We start from the raw sequence: 18,435 nt of genomic DNA on the forward strand, positions 1-18,435 counted from the left end.
GTCATATATTTTTTTTTACTTCCTTCCCTCTCCCCTTACCCTAGAGATGGTTACCATGTACCCGAGAGGGAAGATACAAGAAGGAATAGGTTTTGTGAGAAGTGATTAGTGATTGACTAAGGAAATAGCTGTATTAGTGGAAAGAAATACATGGGTATATGAAATGTTTAGGAGGTAAAGTTGTCAATTAATTAGACATGGGGGTCAGGGAAAGTAAGGATGAAAAAGTGGCTAATTTGGATGATTAGAAATATCATGGTGTTTTAAGAAAATATATAGAAATTAAGGAAAAGAATTGGTTTTGGAGAAAATAATGACCTTCAATCATGGTGAATTTCAGATATATAATAAGCAGTTGATAGTGTAGTTGTGCTCAGGGCATTTGTAGAATCAAAGAAATAATTCACAGGTCTGAAATTCACATACTAGGAAGATATATTTGTGAAATATTTTTGATCACATTTGATATTTGTAAATTAATATGGTTATTCTGAAAAACAATACTGTTGGTGTGGAGAAAAAATAATTAAATTTACTATTGTTATAAATAGAATGTTAGAATTGAAAGAGTAAAAGTTTCTGTGTTTATGCTATACATAATTTGCTGGTAGGAATTATTATATATGGTGTCATGAAAAACTTTTTTAAACTTAAAACTGCACTAAGACTTATAGGCTTATATGTAACAATTCAAATACAAAAGATAAACTGCCAGTAATTATTTTACACGAGAATTCACAAGATTTATTGAAAAAGCCAGTCTTTGATTTATTTAAAATATGTCTTGATTTTTTTAAATGTATCAATTTATATATTTGCAGCTACTATTTGTTGCATTACATCAAAAGAGGTTGTAATCAGCCATTTGTAAACTGGGTGGGTAAATTGGATAAATTTTAGAACTTGTTAAAGCAGGAGGAAACCATTCATGTAGGAAAAGGTCAATTTCATTATCAAGTGTCACAATCATAATAAAAGGGCTTATCTATAGCTGGAAAATGACGATCTTTAAAAAAGAAAAGAAAAGAAAAAAGATAGGGGGATGCAATGGAAAACTGTTATGCAGAGGATCTTTGAAGGATAGGGAATATTGCCCAGCTCAATAGAAATATTTTAAGTTTGACAATTGGAAGGAGATACAGGTTTTGTTGGCAGGGAAAATGTGGGGAACTTGAAGGTTCAGGAATTCATGGAAAAAGTGTAATAAAGGACAATGACATATTCTGGATGTAGAATATTCTGGAACTGAGGTCAAACATCTTTTCTTTCCATCAATACTGGCAGATGGATCCCAGAATGTGGAATATTTGTGTTTAGACAGCAACTAGTTGCTAAGAGCAATAAACAAATAAACAATGTTTCTATAATAGCTAAATTTAGATAAAGAAACTCAAAACAAACAAACAAAACCCAGGAATAAAATTAGAGAAATTCACTCAAGAAAGATTTGGGAAGAAAATTTTAAACATGGCAAATCTTATGATGGTACTATTGAATGAAGTGGATTCTTTGTTAAAAATCAATGAATCTATAAAATTGCAATTTTAGTAGATATGAGAACAATAACAACAGCATTTATATAATATTTTAATGTTTGTGGAGTGCTTTGCAAATACTACCTCATTTTACTCTTCATAGCCACCGTAGGGTATAGATATTATTATGGCCATTAGAGGAAAGAAGAGGAAAGTGAGGCAAGCAGTTAAGCAACTCATTTACTATGACACAGCTAGGAATTGTCTAAAGTAGGATTTGAACTCAGTTCTTCCTGATTCCAAGTCTGGTCCTTCAAATGATAATGAGTCAAATTATGAGTTGTCCCTTGTTTTCAAATTAAAAACAACTTTACATTTTCCACAGGAAGAATTTACATGCTTCCATCTAATTCTTTTCTGTTTTCTTTCTATAATTGTCCTTTATATTTTATACTTACTGGGAAGGAATTAATACGCTCCCTGAAATGAAAGAGTTGTATGTTAAAAGACAAGTCATATATGTTTCAGCCCACTTTAGTTTGAATATTACAGCTTCTACAGATTCAACTAAGCTCACAGTGGATGTCATTTCTATTGTACTGATTAGATCTCTTTTATTTTATGAAAATATTTCACTACTTTGTATATCACAAAAAATCCCAAGTGATAAATTAATGATTGCTTATATTTAGGAAACAGAGGTCTGAGCACACAATGTTATCCCACCTACAAACAACTTTTTTTTTAATTAAAAAATTGATGTATCCCAAGTTAATAACCTAATAAAAGTTAATAACTTTGGCCTGAATTCTAGATTAGTGGACAATCTCCAAAAGACATTCAGATTTAAAAAAAAAAAAATTATGTTTTCCAGCACCTGCTCTAGTTGGACTAGAAAAATAATCAGTTGTGTTGACCACATCTAAGAGATCTCTGTGGATTTGTGAATCACTTAGAGACTGTGTAAGAGAAAAATTTGGAAGAAAATAAACTAGATAGACTCCTTAAAGTATTTATGAAATACTTTAATGAAATACAGCTTTGGGACTGTTGACTTAACAATTCGTAATCAAGAACTTATTTTTCTCTTTTAGTATATACCTCGCTTGCCTGAAATTACTCTAAAGCTCTTAATTTGTATTAAGCAAGTTTTTTTTTTTCCCCCACCCCAATTCAAGAATTTATTTTCCTGGTTCTTTGTCTGCTTCAAGTCAAGTAATAAAACAAAGGAGGGAGAATCTTCCCTACTAATTGAATCTTTTTTCTATCTGAAAATAATCCTTGGAGTACTCCTGAACAATACTAGGAGTGTTCTATTCAGAAATTCTAAAGCAATTAAATTCTGCATTTATTAAATACTTTCAATGTATAAGGCAATGCACTAAGTGCTGAGGTTGTAAGATAGATCTGTTAGAGAACCTGCTCTCTAGAAGTTTATGTTCTTTCAGTAGAAAATTATATATATATATATATATATATATATAATTTTTTACTGTATCATATTATCTCTAAGAAAAAAGATCCTGTTGCTTAATTAATTAATGACAATGATATATGATACACAATCGTGTGTTCATATATTTATTTAGGACTAATAACCTAATAATGAGTTCTAGTATTAAAATAAGGTTGAACATTGAGAAATTGTCAAGCACAGGCAATGATAAAATCAATATTCAAACTGAAAGTCCCAGGAATCTAACCCAGCTGTCTTTTTATTGGGCTAGATCAAGCAGGATCAAAGATAGCAGGATCAAGAGCTTGTATTTTAATTAATAGGCAATGAAAAGCTACTGGCTTTTTGTTTTAATTGGTGGAATCAAAACACAGTATTATAGAGATTGGTTGGCTATTGGTATAAAAGATGGGTTAGGTAAGAACTAAACCTAAGGAATTATAACAGATTAAGTAAGATACAATAAGTTGGAAACGAGTTTTATTGGAAATCTGGTAGTAGTGAAGTTCTGGGAAAAGATTAGGTGACAGAGGCAACAATTTTTGGAGTCATGCACATATAACTGAAGTCATGGAAGTGGAAGAAATCATTATTGGAAAGTAGAGATTGAAAATAAAAGATAACAGGGCAACTAGGCAGTACATTAGATAGAGCATCATCTCTGAAATCAGGAGGACCTGAGTTCAAACAGATTTGATTCAGGCACTTAACACTTCCTAGCTGGGTGACCCTGGGCAAGTAACAACCCCAATTGCCTCAGGAAAAAAAAGGAACTAGGACTCAAGGGGACATTTAAGTCTTTTAAAATTAAATGCATTATTGATATATTTTGAAAAATGCAAAGAATAGAATCTAAAAGGCCTTAGGGACATGAGTCATTTACTTTTTGTCTTTCCTCATAATGTAGCAAAAGTGACCTACAAATAGTGGGTTTTTTAAATATTGTTGAATTTGAATAAAATTGAACAATGAATCTTTAACTATTTTCAGTGCAGGGATAAAAAAAGTTAATTAAAACCATCTAATATAGTGACCATCACAGAGTATGGAAAATTTTGTTCCTAGGGTCTGCCACTTTTCAAAGAAGCAGAAGGAAGTATATTTCAATATTAATAATTTGGAGCCAATATTAATCATTGCACTTTCTCTGATTCCTTTTGTCTTTTTAAAATCTTTTTCTTTACATTTTTGTGGTTATACATATATACATGCATATAAAATATATATATATGTGTGTGTGTGTGTTTGTTTCCTCTGAGTCTGACTTCACCTTTTTTTAATCTTCCACACAATGGAACTGTTATTTTTAAGAGGCCATAGTAGAATAAGGAGCCAGCAAAGAAGACAGATCAAAAATGATCAGAGTTAAGAGAGCCATGAGATTATATACAATGGATTGTACCTTTTTTTCTGTTAACTCATTCTTTCAAGACTTAGGTAGAGATTTTATTGCTTATTTTCTTCCAACTGGTTCTATATTTATCAATACTAAATCTTACTCTATGAGTTCTAGCTTATGATTTGAATATAGCCAAATAGTCCCAGAATGCCTATTGGCTCCCTAGGGTACTTGTTTTCTTTTTCTGCTGGAAACTCAGGTTGGTTGCAGTATTAGGAGGATGATGGATTGAATGGATGAAGGAGTCTATTTTCCCCCTCAGTATTTATATTTACTAAATATATTTAATTTGATACTTGAAATGATTCATTATTTTTCAATGTGAGCACTCTTGCCACACATGTAAGATGACAACTCAATTATCTCTTTTCAGCCAATGAAACTAATATCTTTTCATCACTCACCAATTGAGGCATGGAGGTAACATTTGAATTCTTTAAGACTATACCAACCAGGTTTCTATAAAGGTTTGAATATATGTCCTGATGAGCTTCTTTCATCTGAGGATCATCATCCTAGCCAAGTGCTGAGAGCCTCACACCTGGATGAATGGTCACAAGGTGCTGACAGCCAGGCCTGGCAACCCACAAAAACAAAACAAACACATAGGTAATGGATCTCATTTCAGTGTGGCCCTCTTCTACTTCTTTTGTAAAGGTACAGAATTGACTATAAAAGGTATGGAGCAATGGTACCAAACTCAAATAGAAACAAGCATCACTAAACCCTATGTTTATGGCTTTTGTAGAGCCTTATGGCACTACACAGGGAGCATATTGATATCTAAAACAATGTATAGTATTACCTGTATTCTACTGTTTTGTTATCTATTTTATTGAATATTTTGCAATTATATCATGATCTAATTGCTGATGTAGTAGAGCAGCATGTTCAACATTTCAGATATAAAAGATAAAATTTTTCTGAATATTTAAAGGGAAATTAATTATCTGACTAAATATCAAAAGGCCATAACTTTTATTATAGCAATGTTTGATTGAATGACTAAAAGAAAACCCATGGGGGCAGCTAGGTGGTGAAGTGGATAGAGCACCTGCCCTGAAGTCAGGAGGACTTGAGTTCAAACCCAGGATCAAACACTTAAACACTTCCTAGCCCTGTGACTCTGGGCAAGTCACTTAACTCCAATTGCCTCAGCAAAAACAAATAAACAAAAATAAAACTCCACGGCATCATTGTACTAAGAGAACCCCTGTCCTGGATTCCTGATTTTTAAAGTGATTTCAAAGAGATATCAGGCTTCCTAAAGTTATGGAACTAGATCATGGAGGCATTAGATCCTTCATGGCAATAGTGTGTGTGAATGTGTCTGGGTTATCTTGGTAACTAAGCTAGTTTCTGATTTAATACTAAAAGAAAGTGGTTATAACCAATCTGTAGAATTCAGGGGAAATGATTTTGTCCTGATTATTTTTGTTTAATTGTATTTCCATATTAAATCAATCTGATGGCATTGGCTTCTGTGTCTAGTCTGGAAATATGTATGCATATTCACTGGAGACCTTGAGATCCTCTTAAGAAAGTAGACATGTAGGCTCTAGGGATGACTTGAGAAACTGTGCTAACACTTTTTCCCCACCACTCTCAAACTACTAGATATGAAATAATAAGCTCTGAATGTAGGAATACCCAATAGTTTGAATGCTATTGGTATACCATTATAAATCTTGATGTCACTGACTTTTCCCTAATCTTGAGTGGAATATAACAAATTAAATTTAATAGGAATTATTTTAAACAAAATATATACACACATATAGGTATATTGAAACAGCACACTTCAGCCACCATCAACACTGGTTGTCTAATATTAACATTATCAGAGATGTTCACTAATGAAAAACAAAGCAAATATTACAAACTTACTTTATTTATTGCCTTTAGATTTTCAAAAGAATTAAAAAGAATTGCCTTTAGATTTTCAAAAAAATGGCCCAAAGTGCAAGGGAAAAAAATCTGGATATGTGTTTATTACCAATGAAGACTTGTATACTTGCTCATGTAGCGAAAGGGGAAGGAAAAGGGAACAAGAATTTATTAAGTACCTACTATGGATCAGGCATTAAGATTAGCACTTTAAAATATGATCTCATTTGATCCTCATAGAAATACAGAGAAATAGGTGATGTTGTGATTCCCATTTTAGTATCCACACAGTATATATAACTATATAACTATAACTATAACTATATATATATATACAATATAAATAACTTAAAAGGAGGCATGCTGAGTATAAATTTTACAGAAAAATGGACCAAATTATGCAAATGGAATCAGTATGATCTGATAGAGTATCCACACCACCAAGATCATTAGTCCACTCAAGTTTTCATATGTGAAATCTATACTTCTTTAGTCTTATTAATTTAATGATTTGGAGGATTTATTTTATGGTTTGTTTGCTTTTGGATCTTAGTCTCCTTATCTTTCATAGACTAAAAAGTACAGGTGCTTCTTAGAGGCTTGATGCTACTCTGATCAGCAAGGGAGATTTTCAGTCTGTGCTGTTTTATCTTTCCTTAGGCAATCAGGTGGTTTCTTTTCCTGGGATCTCACCTCATTAACAAGAACTTAAGTAGGACACTATCAGTTTGGCCCACTGAAGCTCAAAACTTCCAAGCTCAAGAGGTACTCCAGTCTCAGCTTCAGTAGCAGTAGGGTTTACAGACAGGTGTGCCTCAAAAATACCTGGTGATTTAATGATAATGTTACACCATTTAAGTTGTTTTCTTAGCATTTCACATTGGGGGGAAAAGATAGCTTATTCCTTTATCAAAATGAAATTTCAAATTCTTTGGGATGAACAAGTTTAATAGACTTAAAAGCCATTACAAAGAACTGAATTTGAAACAAATTATTGAAGTGATGATAAGATAACTATGCAATTTCATGCTTACATGTGAGATATTCATTGAACATTGATTGTCATAGTACTGTGAATCAAGTATATAACATGAAAAACTAAGAAAAAAACTGGGATTCCTCTCACAAACCTTAGTCTAGAAAATTTAATGGAAGAGGTCTACTAAAATAACTCAAAAAGCCCAGAAAAACAAAAGCAAAAACCTAACAGAATCCTTAGCTAGAGAAGGAAGTCATAATATTAACCTCAAATGATCAGCTCTTTTAGAATGAAGCATTTCAACATTGGAAAAAATTAGGATGGGACCACAGTGTATCTCTGTATTACAGGTATAACTCCTATTGATGTCAGGAGAAATCTGCTCTCATATTGTTTTCATAGTTTGTTTCTCAATGGACATTCCAACTATGTACTTATATTTCTTACTAATCCCTTAAAATTTATAGAAATCATGCCAAAAGAAAAATAAAAAAGAATGGGCTTGTTCTAATCAGTTGCTAAAAGGATTAGACCTGAACTTTTTAGGTAAAGAGATTTTGCTTATCTTTTTGGAGCTGCCAGATTTGCTGGAACCCCAAGTACTAAATTATTCCCCTGTGCAGAACAGATGGTCATGAAGAGGAAGTTCTTCCTCCCCTCTCCTGTATAATTTATTAGTTTGTTGACAGATTGTGCAAGCCTAACTTCTCTGCTTACTGCTGTTCTTTCTCAAATGTGCTTGAGTAGACCACATTTGGTACTTTGTGCATAAAATGTGTGACTTCAAGTTGCAGCTTGTTTGTTTGAATAAGATTAAGAATAACATACATAGACCACTTAGGAAACATATTTCTTAAAGGTACAGGGATTTAAGAAGGTAAAAAACTATGAGTATCAATCCCTAATGCAAAGAATTCCAAATTCCTAGAATGCATGATAATAGACAACATCCTATAATCAACAAATCAAATAGGAACCTGATTAAATCTGAGCTGTTAATCTTTGGTTTTGATATATAAACAGGTACAAATTTTTTTTTTTTTTTTCTCCCTCCCACTTGAACATGTGGAATTTACATAATTGTAGTATTTTATAGGATATATTTGATAAATAAGCATTTTTTTCAGGATTAAGTACAAAAAAAAGATTTATTAGAATTCAAGCTTCTTGTGGGCATGGGCTGTCTTATTCCATCTCTGCATCTCAAGAGCTCATCACATTTTCCAAAATAGAGGAAACCCTAAGTCAAACTGGCCTAGTTCTCTGTCCCTAATGGTGTCACCAAGGAATATTTTGTTAGAAAGCATAGTGACTTTTTGTGACCAGTCTTAGAAAATGTGAAGAATGCTTTCTGAATATCTTTCTTTCCTCAATTTCCAGTTATGGGTCTATCCATTATAATTTTATCTAAATCTCCCATGACCTTGTTCATATGTTCAACTTAATAGTAATATGTTCCATAAATCTACCACCTTCCTATAGAGCATGGTATCTCCTATCATTGTATTCTATAACTCTTTAAGTATTCAAGAGATGTCCTTTGTTCTGAGATTTGCTGAATAAGTCTATCTTCACCAAATTTCTTCTCATGAGGTTTTTTAAATCTCCTAATATTAAATGAAAAATCAAATCAATATTTTTATTGAACATTCACTATGTTTTCAATGAGATAAATAAGATAATAAGATAAAAATGTAGAAGACTTGAGTCCTTTCCCTTAAGGAACTGACAATTTAGATGAGTATATGATATTAATTCACAAAAGTTAACTGGCACAAAACATATTAAATCAATCAAAATAATTGCCTAGTGAAATGATGCTGAAAGAAGGAACCTGTATAAATAATGTAATCAATAACATTTTTGAAGTTCTTGTACTGATAAGGTTTGTGATTTTAAAGAACATTGGGGGAAAAATCTAGAGTAATTTTTTTATGGGATCTAAATATGGGATGTACTAATAACAATGCAAATCACATGCACATATCCACTCATACATACACATAAGAAATAAGATTAATATACATTGTTGTTCTACTTCATTGGTGTGCCTATTGGATACTGGTCTTGTCTGTCCTATTAAAATGAGAGTGTATACGTAACTGATTCCAGTTACATATTTTTGTCTATTCAAACAAAAATGTCCCAAGCATCTGTTAAGTATGAGCCCACAGGTGTGCAGTTTCACAACTGATGTTTATAAATGGAATTAAGGCCAATAGTAAATGCACTAATTTTGATTGTGTCCAGTAAGCCTAAAACAAGCCTTAGTAGAATTCCTTTGGAGTCATGGCCGGTAGTCATGAACATTTACCACTCAGTTTAGCTGTTTCTCTTCATGCTTTTTCTTCTGTTTAGGAAGGACTTTTTATTTATTTTTTATTTTTTTTTATTATAACTTTTTATTTACAAGTTATATGCATGGATAATTTTTCAACATTGACAGTTGCCAAACCTTTTGTTCCAATTTTTCCCCTCCTTCCCTCCATCTTCTCCCCCAGATGGCAGGTTGACCAATACATTTTAAATATTAAAATATAACTTAAATACAATATATGTATACAATTCTTTTACTGTACAAAAAGAATTAGACTCTGAAATAATGTACAGTAAAGTCAGTAAAGGAAATCAAAAATGCAGGTGGACAAAAATATAGGGATTGGGAATCCTATGTAATGGTTCTTAGTCATCTCCCAGAGTTCTTTCGCTGGGTATAGCTGGTTCAATTCATTACTGCTCCATTGGAACTGATTTGGTTCATTTCATTGCTAAAGAGGGCCATGTCCATCAGAATTGGTCATCATATAGTATTGTTGCTGAAGTATATAATGATCTCCTGGTTCTGCTCATTTCACTGAGCATCAGTTCATGTAAGTCTCTCCAGGCCTTTCTGAAATCATCCTGCTGGTCATTTCTTACTGAACAATAATATTCCATAATATTCATATATCACAATTTATTCAGCCATTCTCCAGTTGATGGGGATCCACTCAGTTTTCAGTTTCTGGCCGCTACAAAGAGACCTGCCACAAACATTCTTGCACATACAGGTCTTTTTCCTGAAGGACTTTTTTATAAAGACATCTTGAAACAATTCCTAAGCACCTTGGTTATTTTAGTTGTGTTACTTTGAAAAATGAACTTTATACCTACCCATTGTTACCTTGATCCCATTCAAGCCAGCATTTTTTCTTAATTACTCAATTTCTTTTAGTGGTACCACCATTACTTCTCTTCAACGCTTCCACTTTTCATTCCTCTAAATATTGCCTTTACTCCTTTTTAAATTTTCTTAGATTCATTCTCATCTTTACTCTTGTGTTCTATTCATAGGATCTAATTATCTAGAGTTGGAATGGACATGAGAGACCACCTGGTTCCATCTCATTTTAGAGATGATAAAAATGAAACATAGGAAATTTAAATAGTTTGTCCAATGTTATCTAGATTGTAAATGTATCAGAATCAATAAATGACTCTAGGTCCTCTGACATCAGATCTAGTACTCTTTTTACTTTACTCCTTTCTACTCCAGAGCCTCATTATCTTTTACCATAATGAGTACAACAAACTTTGTTCTGGTCTCTTTGCCTTAAGTCATTTCTTGCTATTATACATCTTGTCTGCTAATGCCAGACTAGTCTTAATAAACCGGTTTCTTAAGAACCTAAAACTATGCTTGCAACATCAAGTCTAAACTCCTCTGTTCAGATTTAAAGACTCTTTATAATATTGCCCCACCCTACTTGTCCAAACACTATTTTCCAACACAGTATTTCTGTTTTGGTTAGGCTGGTCTCTTTACTGCCATTTATTCATTCCATGCCCATTCATACCCCCTTGAACTTTTTGGTAATGTCATTGTTGTTTGTGCTTCATTCTCCAAGAAGATCATGACATCAGGAGGTGAAACCATGACATATAAGTGAATTGGATTTAAGTGAGGGAGGGCTGTGCAAGGTCACCTGCCTCACTTTCCCCTCCAGGGACATCTGGCTCCAGTGGCCTTAATAGAGATCAGTTTGACTGGAAATAACATGGATTCAGTGGGACACCTGGGCCTTTCCAAGCTAAAGTCTTTAACAGATTTCAGTTTGAGACCTATATGATTCCACCCCCATACAGTCCACACCCATAGAGTAATTAAGGCTAGGTAGCAATTGAGGCAAAGAATCTCTTTTGTTAAAGAGTACAAATTTTTTTTTTTTAATAAATAAATAAATGGATCTGGGAGGGGAAGACCCTCAGGGTTTCTGGCCAAAGCAAAAATGACTGCTATTTACATTCAATCTGAGTCAACCAGGACCCAAACAATGACCAAATGGGGCTTGGTCAAGGCATCTATTGGTGGCCAATTAGAATCAGATTGGTTTTGGTTTAAGGCCTAGTCCTTAAAGAAATCCAGCCAGTAAACCAATATCCACGGATGAGGTCCAATGCAATACACGTTCAAGATTCAATTAAGATTCCTTTTATCCCTGTGGCATTTTCTTTTATTACTCAAGTCCACAAGTTCCTGTATTTAATTTCATCATCATGTAATTTAACACTTTCTCTATTTCAAAATATAAAACACTTAATTTATCCCTTTCCTATTTGAACATGAATCACCTTCTAACTTCTCTACATTTGTTAATAACATCACCATCCTCCCAATTATCCATGATCACAACTTTGGAGTCATCAGAGTTTATTGGACTAAGGAACTCTATGGTTTCTTATACATCCTGTGATCCTCTGATATGACTCTATCACTTCTCTGATTTAAAGGGGGAGGGGAGAAATAAGCAATTATATATCATAAGCTAGGTGCTTTTATAAACATTACCTTATTTGATTTTCACAACAACCATGTAAAATAGATGCTGTTATTGTGATTATTTTTCAGTTAGGAAACTGAGGCAAACAGAGGTTACGGGATACACCAAGAATCATATAGCTAATAAGTGTCTGAAGCCAGATATGAACTCAGGTGTATCTGATTTCAGACTTAGCACTTAATCCACTAAAATGAAAAAGAGAACAAAAGAAAAAAAACACAAAAAATTTTAAGTGACTGCTATAACATATAGAATAAAATGCAAATGCCTTAGCTTGGCATTTATGATGCTTCCATATGACTCTAGCTTAGATTTTTTTTTTGCCAAATCCCATATTATTTCCCATTATATCTTCTGTTCCAATCAAACCGAATTATTAGTTATTTCTTAGTACTATCTTGTTATTTATGATTTTCAAAGATTTATACAAATTCCCTGATACCTGGAATTCAATCCTTATTCATTGATACTTGCTGAGATACTATTTTTCTTTTAAGACTTTTAGGTGACAACTCTTGTTAAAAAAAAAAAAAAAGCCCTTTTTATTCCAACAATAGGAAGTGATCTCTCCCTTTCCAAATTTGTTTAGAATTCTTTGTATAGATCTTTCCCTCCTCACTCTCATGTTTTGATATTATAAAAAATTCTAGGCATGGACTCAGTGTACTTGGATTCAAATTTGGCTTTGTATATTTACTAGTTATATGACCATGGACAAACCACATGACATCTCTGAATTTCAGTTTTCTCATTAGAATATGGCAAAAACAATATAAGTATTATTCATCTCAGAAGGTAGGTGTGAAGAAATCAGTCTGAAAAGGTTCAATGATTACAATATGTAAATGTTATTATTATTGTTATTTAATCTTATAATCTTAAAGGCATATAACATATGCTTTCTTAGTAAGGAAAATGATCCTTTTTCAATTCCTATGCTAGCACAATTTCTTGAAGGTAGTAGGCTCTTAATATATGTCTGTTGAATAACTAAATAATTAGAGAAACATATGAGTATTTTGAAGTAATATGATTAAATGACAATTTGTAGATAGTGAGATGGCTCAGTGGATAGAGTGCTAACTCTGGAGTCAGAAAGACCAACCAAAGTTCAAATCTAGACTGAAACACTTACTAGTAGCTGTATAAGGTCAAGAAACTTAACTTCTGTTTGGTTTAATCCACTATAAAAGGAAATGAGAAATCATTCCAGTATTTTTGTTAAGAAATCACTTTGGATGGTATGCTCTGCATAGTCTATTGGGTTGCAAAGATTTGAATACAAGTGAATGACATAATAACAATAAAAGGTTGAGTTAATATAATAAAACAATATAATAAAATGATAATATTAGTTAATTTAATTTATATATTCAATTTCATGTCAAACTACAGAAGGAATATTTTATACCTTAAAAAAATAACAGAATTTCTATGGGGGGAACAAAAGGTTAGGAGACTCAAATACAATAATGATCAAAAATGTAAAAAAAAAAAAAGGTGAATCAGTACCAGATCTAAAATTGAACTACAAAGTAGTAAGTATTGAACTGATTTTTTACTGGCTACAAAAAGTGGTATATCAGAGTAATATACAAAGCATATAGAAACAAGGAAACACAGAGGAATGATTTTTAATAAATTTTAAAACCTTCATTACTAGGGGAAAGGCTTACTATTTAATAAAATCTTCTAAGAACACTGCTATCTGATAGATACATGAAATAGATATAAAATATCAGGTAATAAATAAATTAGAGAGGAAGAAATTAACTTTCAGATCTATTGCTAAGGGAAGACATCATAAATTAACAAATAATAGAAAGCACTACAAAAGATAAAGTACATAGTTTTGCTTATATAAAATGAAAAATATTTTGCACAAACAAATGTGGTTGAAAAATGGAAGGGAACCAAGTAACTGGGGGAAATAGTTGCAGTAGGTTTCTATAATAAATGAATGGCCAAAGAATAGGAATGAAATATTATGCAAGTAATAAATCTGAATATTGGCTGTTCATTTATTTTGACCATTTTTCAACTGGGGAATGACTTATATTCTTATAAATTTGAGTCAGTTCTCTATGTTTTTATACATATAATAAATCTCATAAAGAATGAGGTCTTTATCAGAAACTGGATGTCAAATTTTTTTCTCAGTTTTGTTTCTCTTCTAATCTTGATTGCATTGGTTTTGTTGGTACAAAACCTTTTTAATGTAAGATACTCAAAATTATCCATTTTGCATCTCATAATGTTCTCTATCTCTTTGGCCATAAATTCTTCCTTCTCCACAGATCTTAGAGTTAGAATGTCCCTTATTCTCCTAATTTGAAATCATTAACTCATTTTGACTTTATCTTGGTAGAGGGTATTAGGTTTTGGCAAATGTTTAGTTTTCCCACAGTATTTTCCAGTTTTCCCAGCAATTTTTGTTAAATAGTGAGTTCTTACTCCAGAACCTGGGGTATTTGGGTTTATCAAGCACTACATTATTTTTGTCATGAGATTCTAACAAAACTATCAAAATAACAATGATGACAAAGCCAGAAAATGACAACTTTTGGAGTGGGAAAACAGGACCACCTGTCCATTATTGGTGGAACTATATTAGATCTAGTCTTTTAAAGAAGGAATATCGAACCATTCATCAAATTTACTCGATTTTGCAGATCCTTTGACCCAGGTATACTAGGCATATACCCCAAAAGAAATCAAAGATAAAAGAAAAGTAGTCCTTTTCATGGCAGCCAACTATTGGTATTCTCCTTTATGGAGAATGGATACCAAATTGTGTTATGTGAGAGTAATGAAATATTTCTGTGCTAAAGAAGTAATATGAAATGATTTCTGTCTCTTTTTCAATATCTTCTTGCTTTTCTTGGATTTTTTTTTTAGTTTTCGTCAATCTCTCTCATTTTATTTTTAAATTCTCTTTTAAATTCTTCTACAAATTCTCTCTGGGGCAGGTAACCATTTAACATTACTATCTGGGGGTAGAAGAGGCTTTTTTATTTCATAGTTCCTCTCTGAAGATGAACCCCCCGTCTTCCCTATTTCCATAGTAAATTTATTCAGTTTAGTTCTTTCTTCTTTGCTAGTTCTTTTTTTAATGGGAAGTATTAGTATGGGTACCTCTAATCCTGGGGTGGGGGGGATGGTGCCTCTAGTTTTATTTCAGCTCTGCTCTGTGATCTGGAACCCCAAACCAAAAGCACCACCTTCCTACAAGTTTCTGTAGCCAGCAATGTCCCTACCCCACTACTTCTGAGCTTATCAAGTGTGTTGACTCTCACTCAAGGCTGTGTCTCTGCAGCACAGCTGGGACTGGCATTCCTAATTAGCTAAGGTTCTCTCAATTTTCCTAACCTCAGATCCCAACTCTCCACACTGTCTAGTAGGTAGAATTTCCTGTGCTTCCATCTGAAGTTCCAGACCAACCCAGCTAGCTAGTCCTCCAGAGCTCTTGATGGGTGTTTCTATGGAGCTAGCCCTTCACCCTGGTTAATCACTATCCTGGTATCTTCAGGTCTTTTCCTGTTATCCCTTGTTCTGCCCTAAGTCTTCTTTGTTTCTTTATCAATTTATGTTCTCCCTGAGGAACAAATTTTTTCTCTTTTTAGGGGAAATCTGGACAGCTTGAAATTTTCTAACCTATTCTTTTATTTTCCCAGAATCCTCCCTCTTACATTATTGTCCTATATTCTATTAGGTTAGGTGAACTCTAGAATCTGAACAAAACCTCTTTTCCCAAAAGGAAGATTTTTCTTTCTTCTTGAATAGTCAAGAAGCAGAATGATTTAGATGATGAAGTTCTAGATCTAATACCAGGGAAATTTGGATTCATGTCTTGTATATGATATTTATTAGTAAAGGGATCAAACATTTATTTAGCCAGATATTGTGCTAAGTACTTTACAGATATTATCTCACTTGATCCTCATGACAACAAAGTACACTAGGTACTATTATGATATTTATTATATTGTTGAAAAAACTGAGGCAGAATTTAAGTGATTTGTCAGACTCATGAAACTAGTAAATACCTGATGCTATATTTCACCTCAGCTCTATCTACAATGCCAGTTAACCATCTTCATTATTTGGCTAATAATGAGAAATTCATCCAAACTTTCTGATCATCAGTACCTTTGTATCCAAAATAAAAAAAAAAAAATCTAGTACCTATCTTGCTAGACAGTTTTCGAGTTTAAATGAGAAATATGGTTGTAGAACTCTTAGTAAACATTAAAGTGACAGATAAATATTAGCTTTTTATTCAAATGTGTGATGAAAATTAAAATGTTCCCCTTCAAATGGGCAAAGGCTGGTTTTGATTTTATTGTTGTATCCCTAGCAAAATGCCTAGCCTATAATTGTTGAATTGAATTAACTGAAAATGAATGGCACTCCTGGAATACTTTAGATGATGCAATATCTCCTAGTCTAGCTCATAAGCAGGCATTGTGCCTAATGCATATTTGTATCCCAAAACCAACACCGTGAATAATACATAATATCATTTTTTGCATTAAGCACTTTATTAATCAAATGCACTTAATATCAGAGAGGAGACTAAAGAAACAAAACTAAACTAAACAAAATTTAGTTTGTTAAAAACCAAATTTTTACATAACCAAAACGTTGTAAGCAATATGGTTGTCTCACTGCAAGAAAGATATTATAACAGATATTAACCAATTAGTCCCAAAGTAATTGTTGAGTAACTACTATTTGGTCCCTATGGTACAAGGCATTATAGGAGAAATAAATATATAACACATACTCCTTTCCCTCAAGAACATATAATTTGGCTGGGAAGACAAAAGGAATGTGATTCAATTAAATTAATATTTTAGACTTTGAATTGTTTTCCTTTTTTATTTTATTACAGAGAAAATGTCTTGGAATCATGGTTTTAAAATACAAATAATGTCTAAATACTGTGCATCTAACATATTGGGCTTTTTTTCAATAAATATTCTTTACTCATTCCCAGTAATATTAGCATCAATAGTAATGTTACCCCATCAAGGCAGTGCTTTGCAATACATTTGTTGTTGCTGTTTCAAGGTCTTTTTTAAACTGGTCTTCTTTGGAATTATGGTTAAGTGCCTGAGTTTTAATTCAGAACAACACTTCACAACACAATAATAATAATGTTAAAATAAATGTGATATATCATAGTATAACTCTCACTTTGTCTTATTTTTTCTTATAATTTGTTGCTCCTGCTATCCAGTCCTCAAGAAGCAAATTAAAAAAATAATGAAACCATTAATACACAGCCATATAATGAATTTCTACATAAAGAAATTTCTACATAAATTGTATGAAAATAAATCTTTCTTCTACATTTTAACTACCTCTTTGTGAAGAGATGAATGATATGTTTCATTTTCACTCTTTTGCATTAATCAAACTTATAAAGTCTTTCAAAGTTATCATTTTATAAATTGTTCTTCTAGTTCTCTCCTTTACCCTCAGTTGGGCTAATATCCATTGATCTTAGACAAAATCAAACATAAAGTTTCAATTAAGAGAGAAATCTACCTTATATATCAGTTACATTAATATCATTTTAGATGCAAGTTTACATATGAGTAAACATGTATTATATATATATATATATATGTGTGTGTGTGTGTGTGTGTGTGTGTGTGTTGAGTACATATGAGTATATATGTATATGTGTATGTAGATATATGTATATGTGTAAGTGCATGGATACGTATATATATATATATATCCGTGCTTAATTGTAGCCTGTTTGGGAGAGGTAGGGGGGATGAAAGGGGAAAAAAAAAATGAAAGTAAAAAGTACATAGTAAAAAACAGAATAGCCTACAATGAATCAAAGGAAAGATGGACACTGATAAATATAATTTCTTCTATTTTTATACATTCTTTCTTAAAATAGAAATTTATTATTATATATTTTGAATTCTCTCTGATGTTCTGCTGGGCACATGACAATGTTTTGGTTTTTTTTTTTTTTTACTTTCCTTTTCTATCTTTTTATAGTTTTTTGTTTTGTTTTCTAGTCAGCTAAAATTTTAAAAGTTAAAATAAAAAAAGAAAAGAATGATGTGAAAACTTAGAGTCACTTGATTTTTTTGCTGGGGTTAGGATTATAAGGGGAAATTTCAATGTATAAATAACTTTGTGATACATTAGAAGCTTAATCCGACAGGGTCTTTTGGGTTTATCATTGGAAAAACTACAAAATACTGTAAATATTTTTGGTAGAAAAAAACTGAGGCTATAAAATATTTCATTTCCATGCTTTATTTTTTTCTTCCAATTACTCTTAAATACCCTTGTTGGACTGCAACTGACATAGCTCAACATATCTAATTCTATGTATATATATATGATTGACATTACTTGCTAGAAAAGGTCTAAGGATAAAGACTGTT

Source organism: Sarcophilus harrisii, chromosome 3, assembly GCF_902635505.1.
Source record: "Sarcophilus harrisii chromosome 3, mSarHar1.11, whole genome shotgun sequence".
NCBI lineage: Eukaryota > Metazoa > Chordata > Mammalia > Dasyuromorphia > Dasyuridae > Sarcophilus > Sarcophilus harrisii.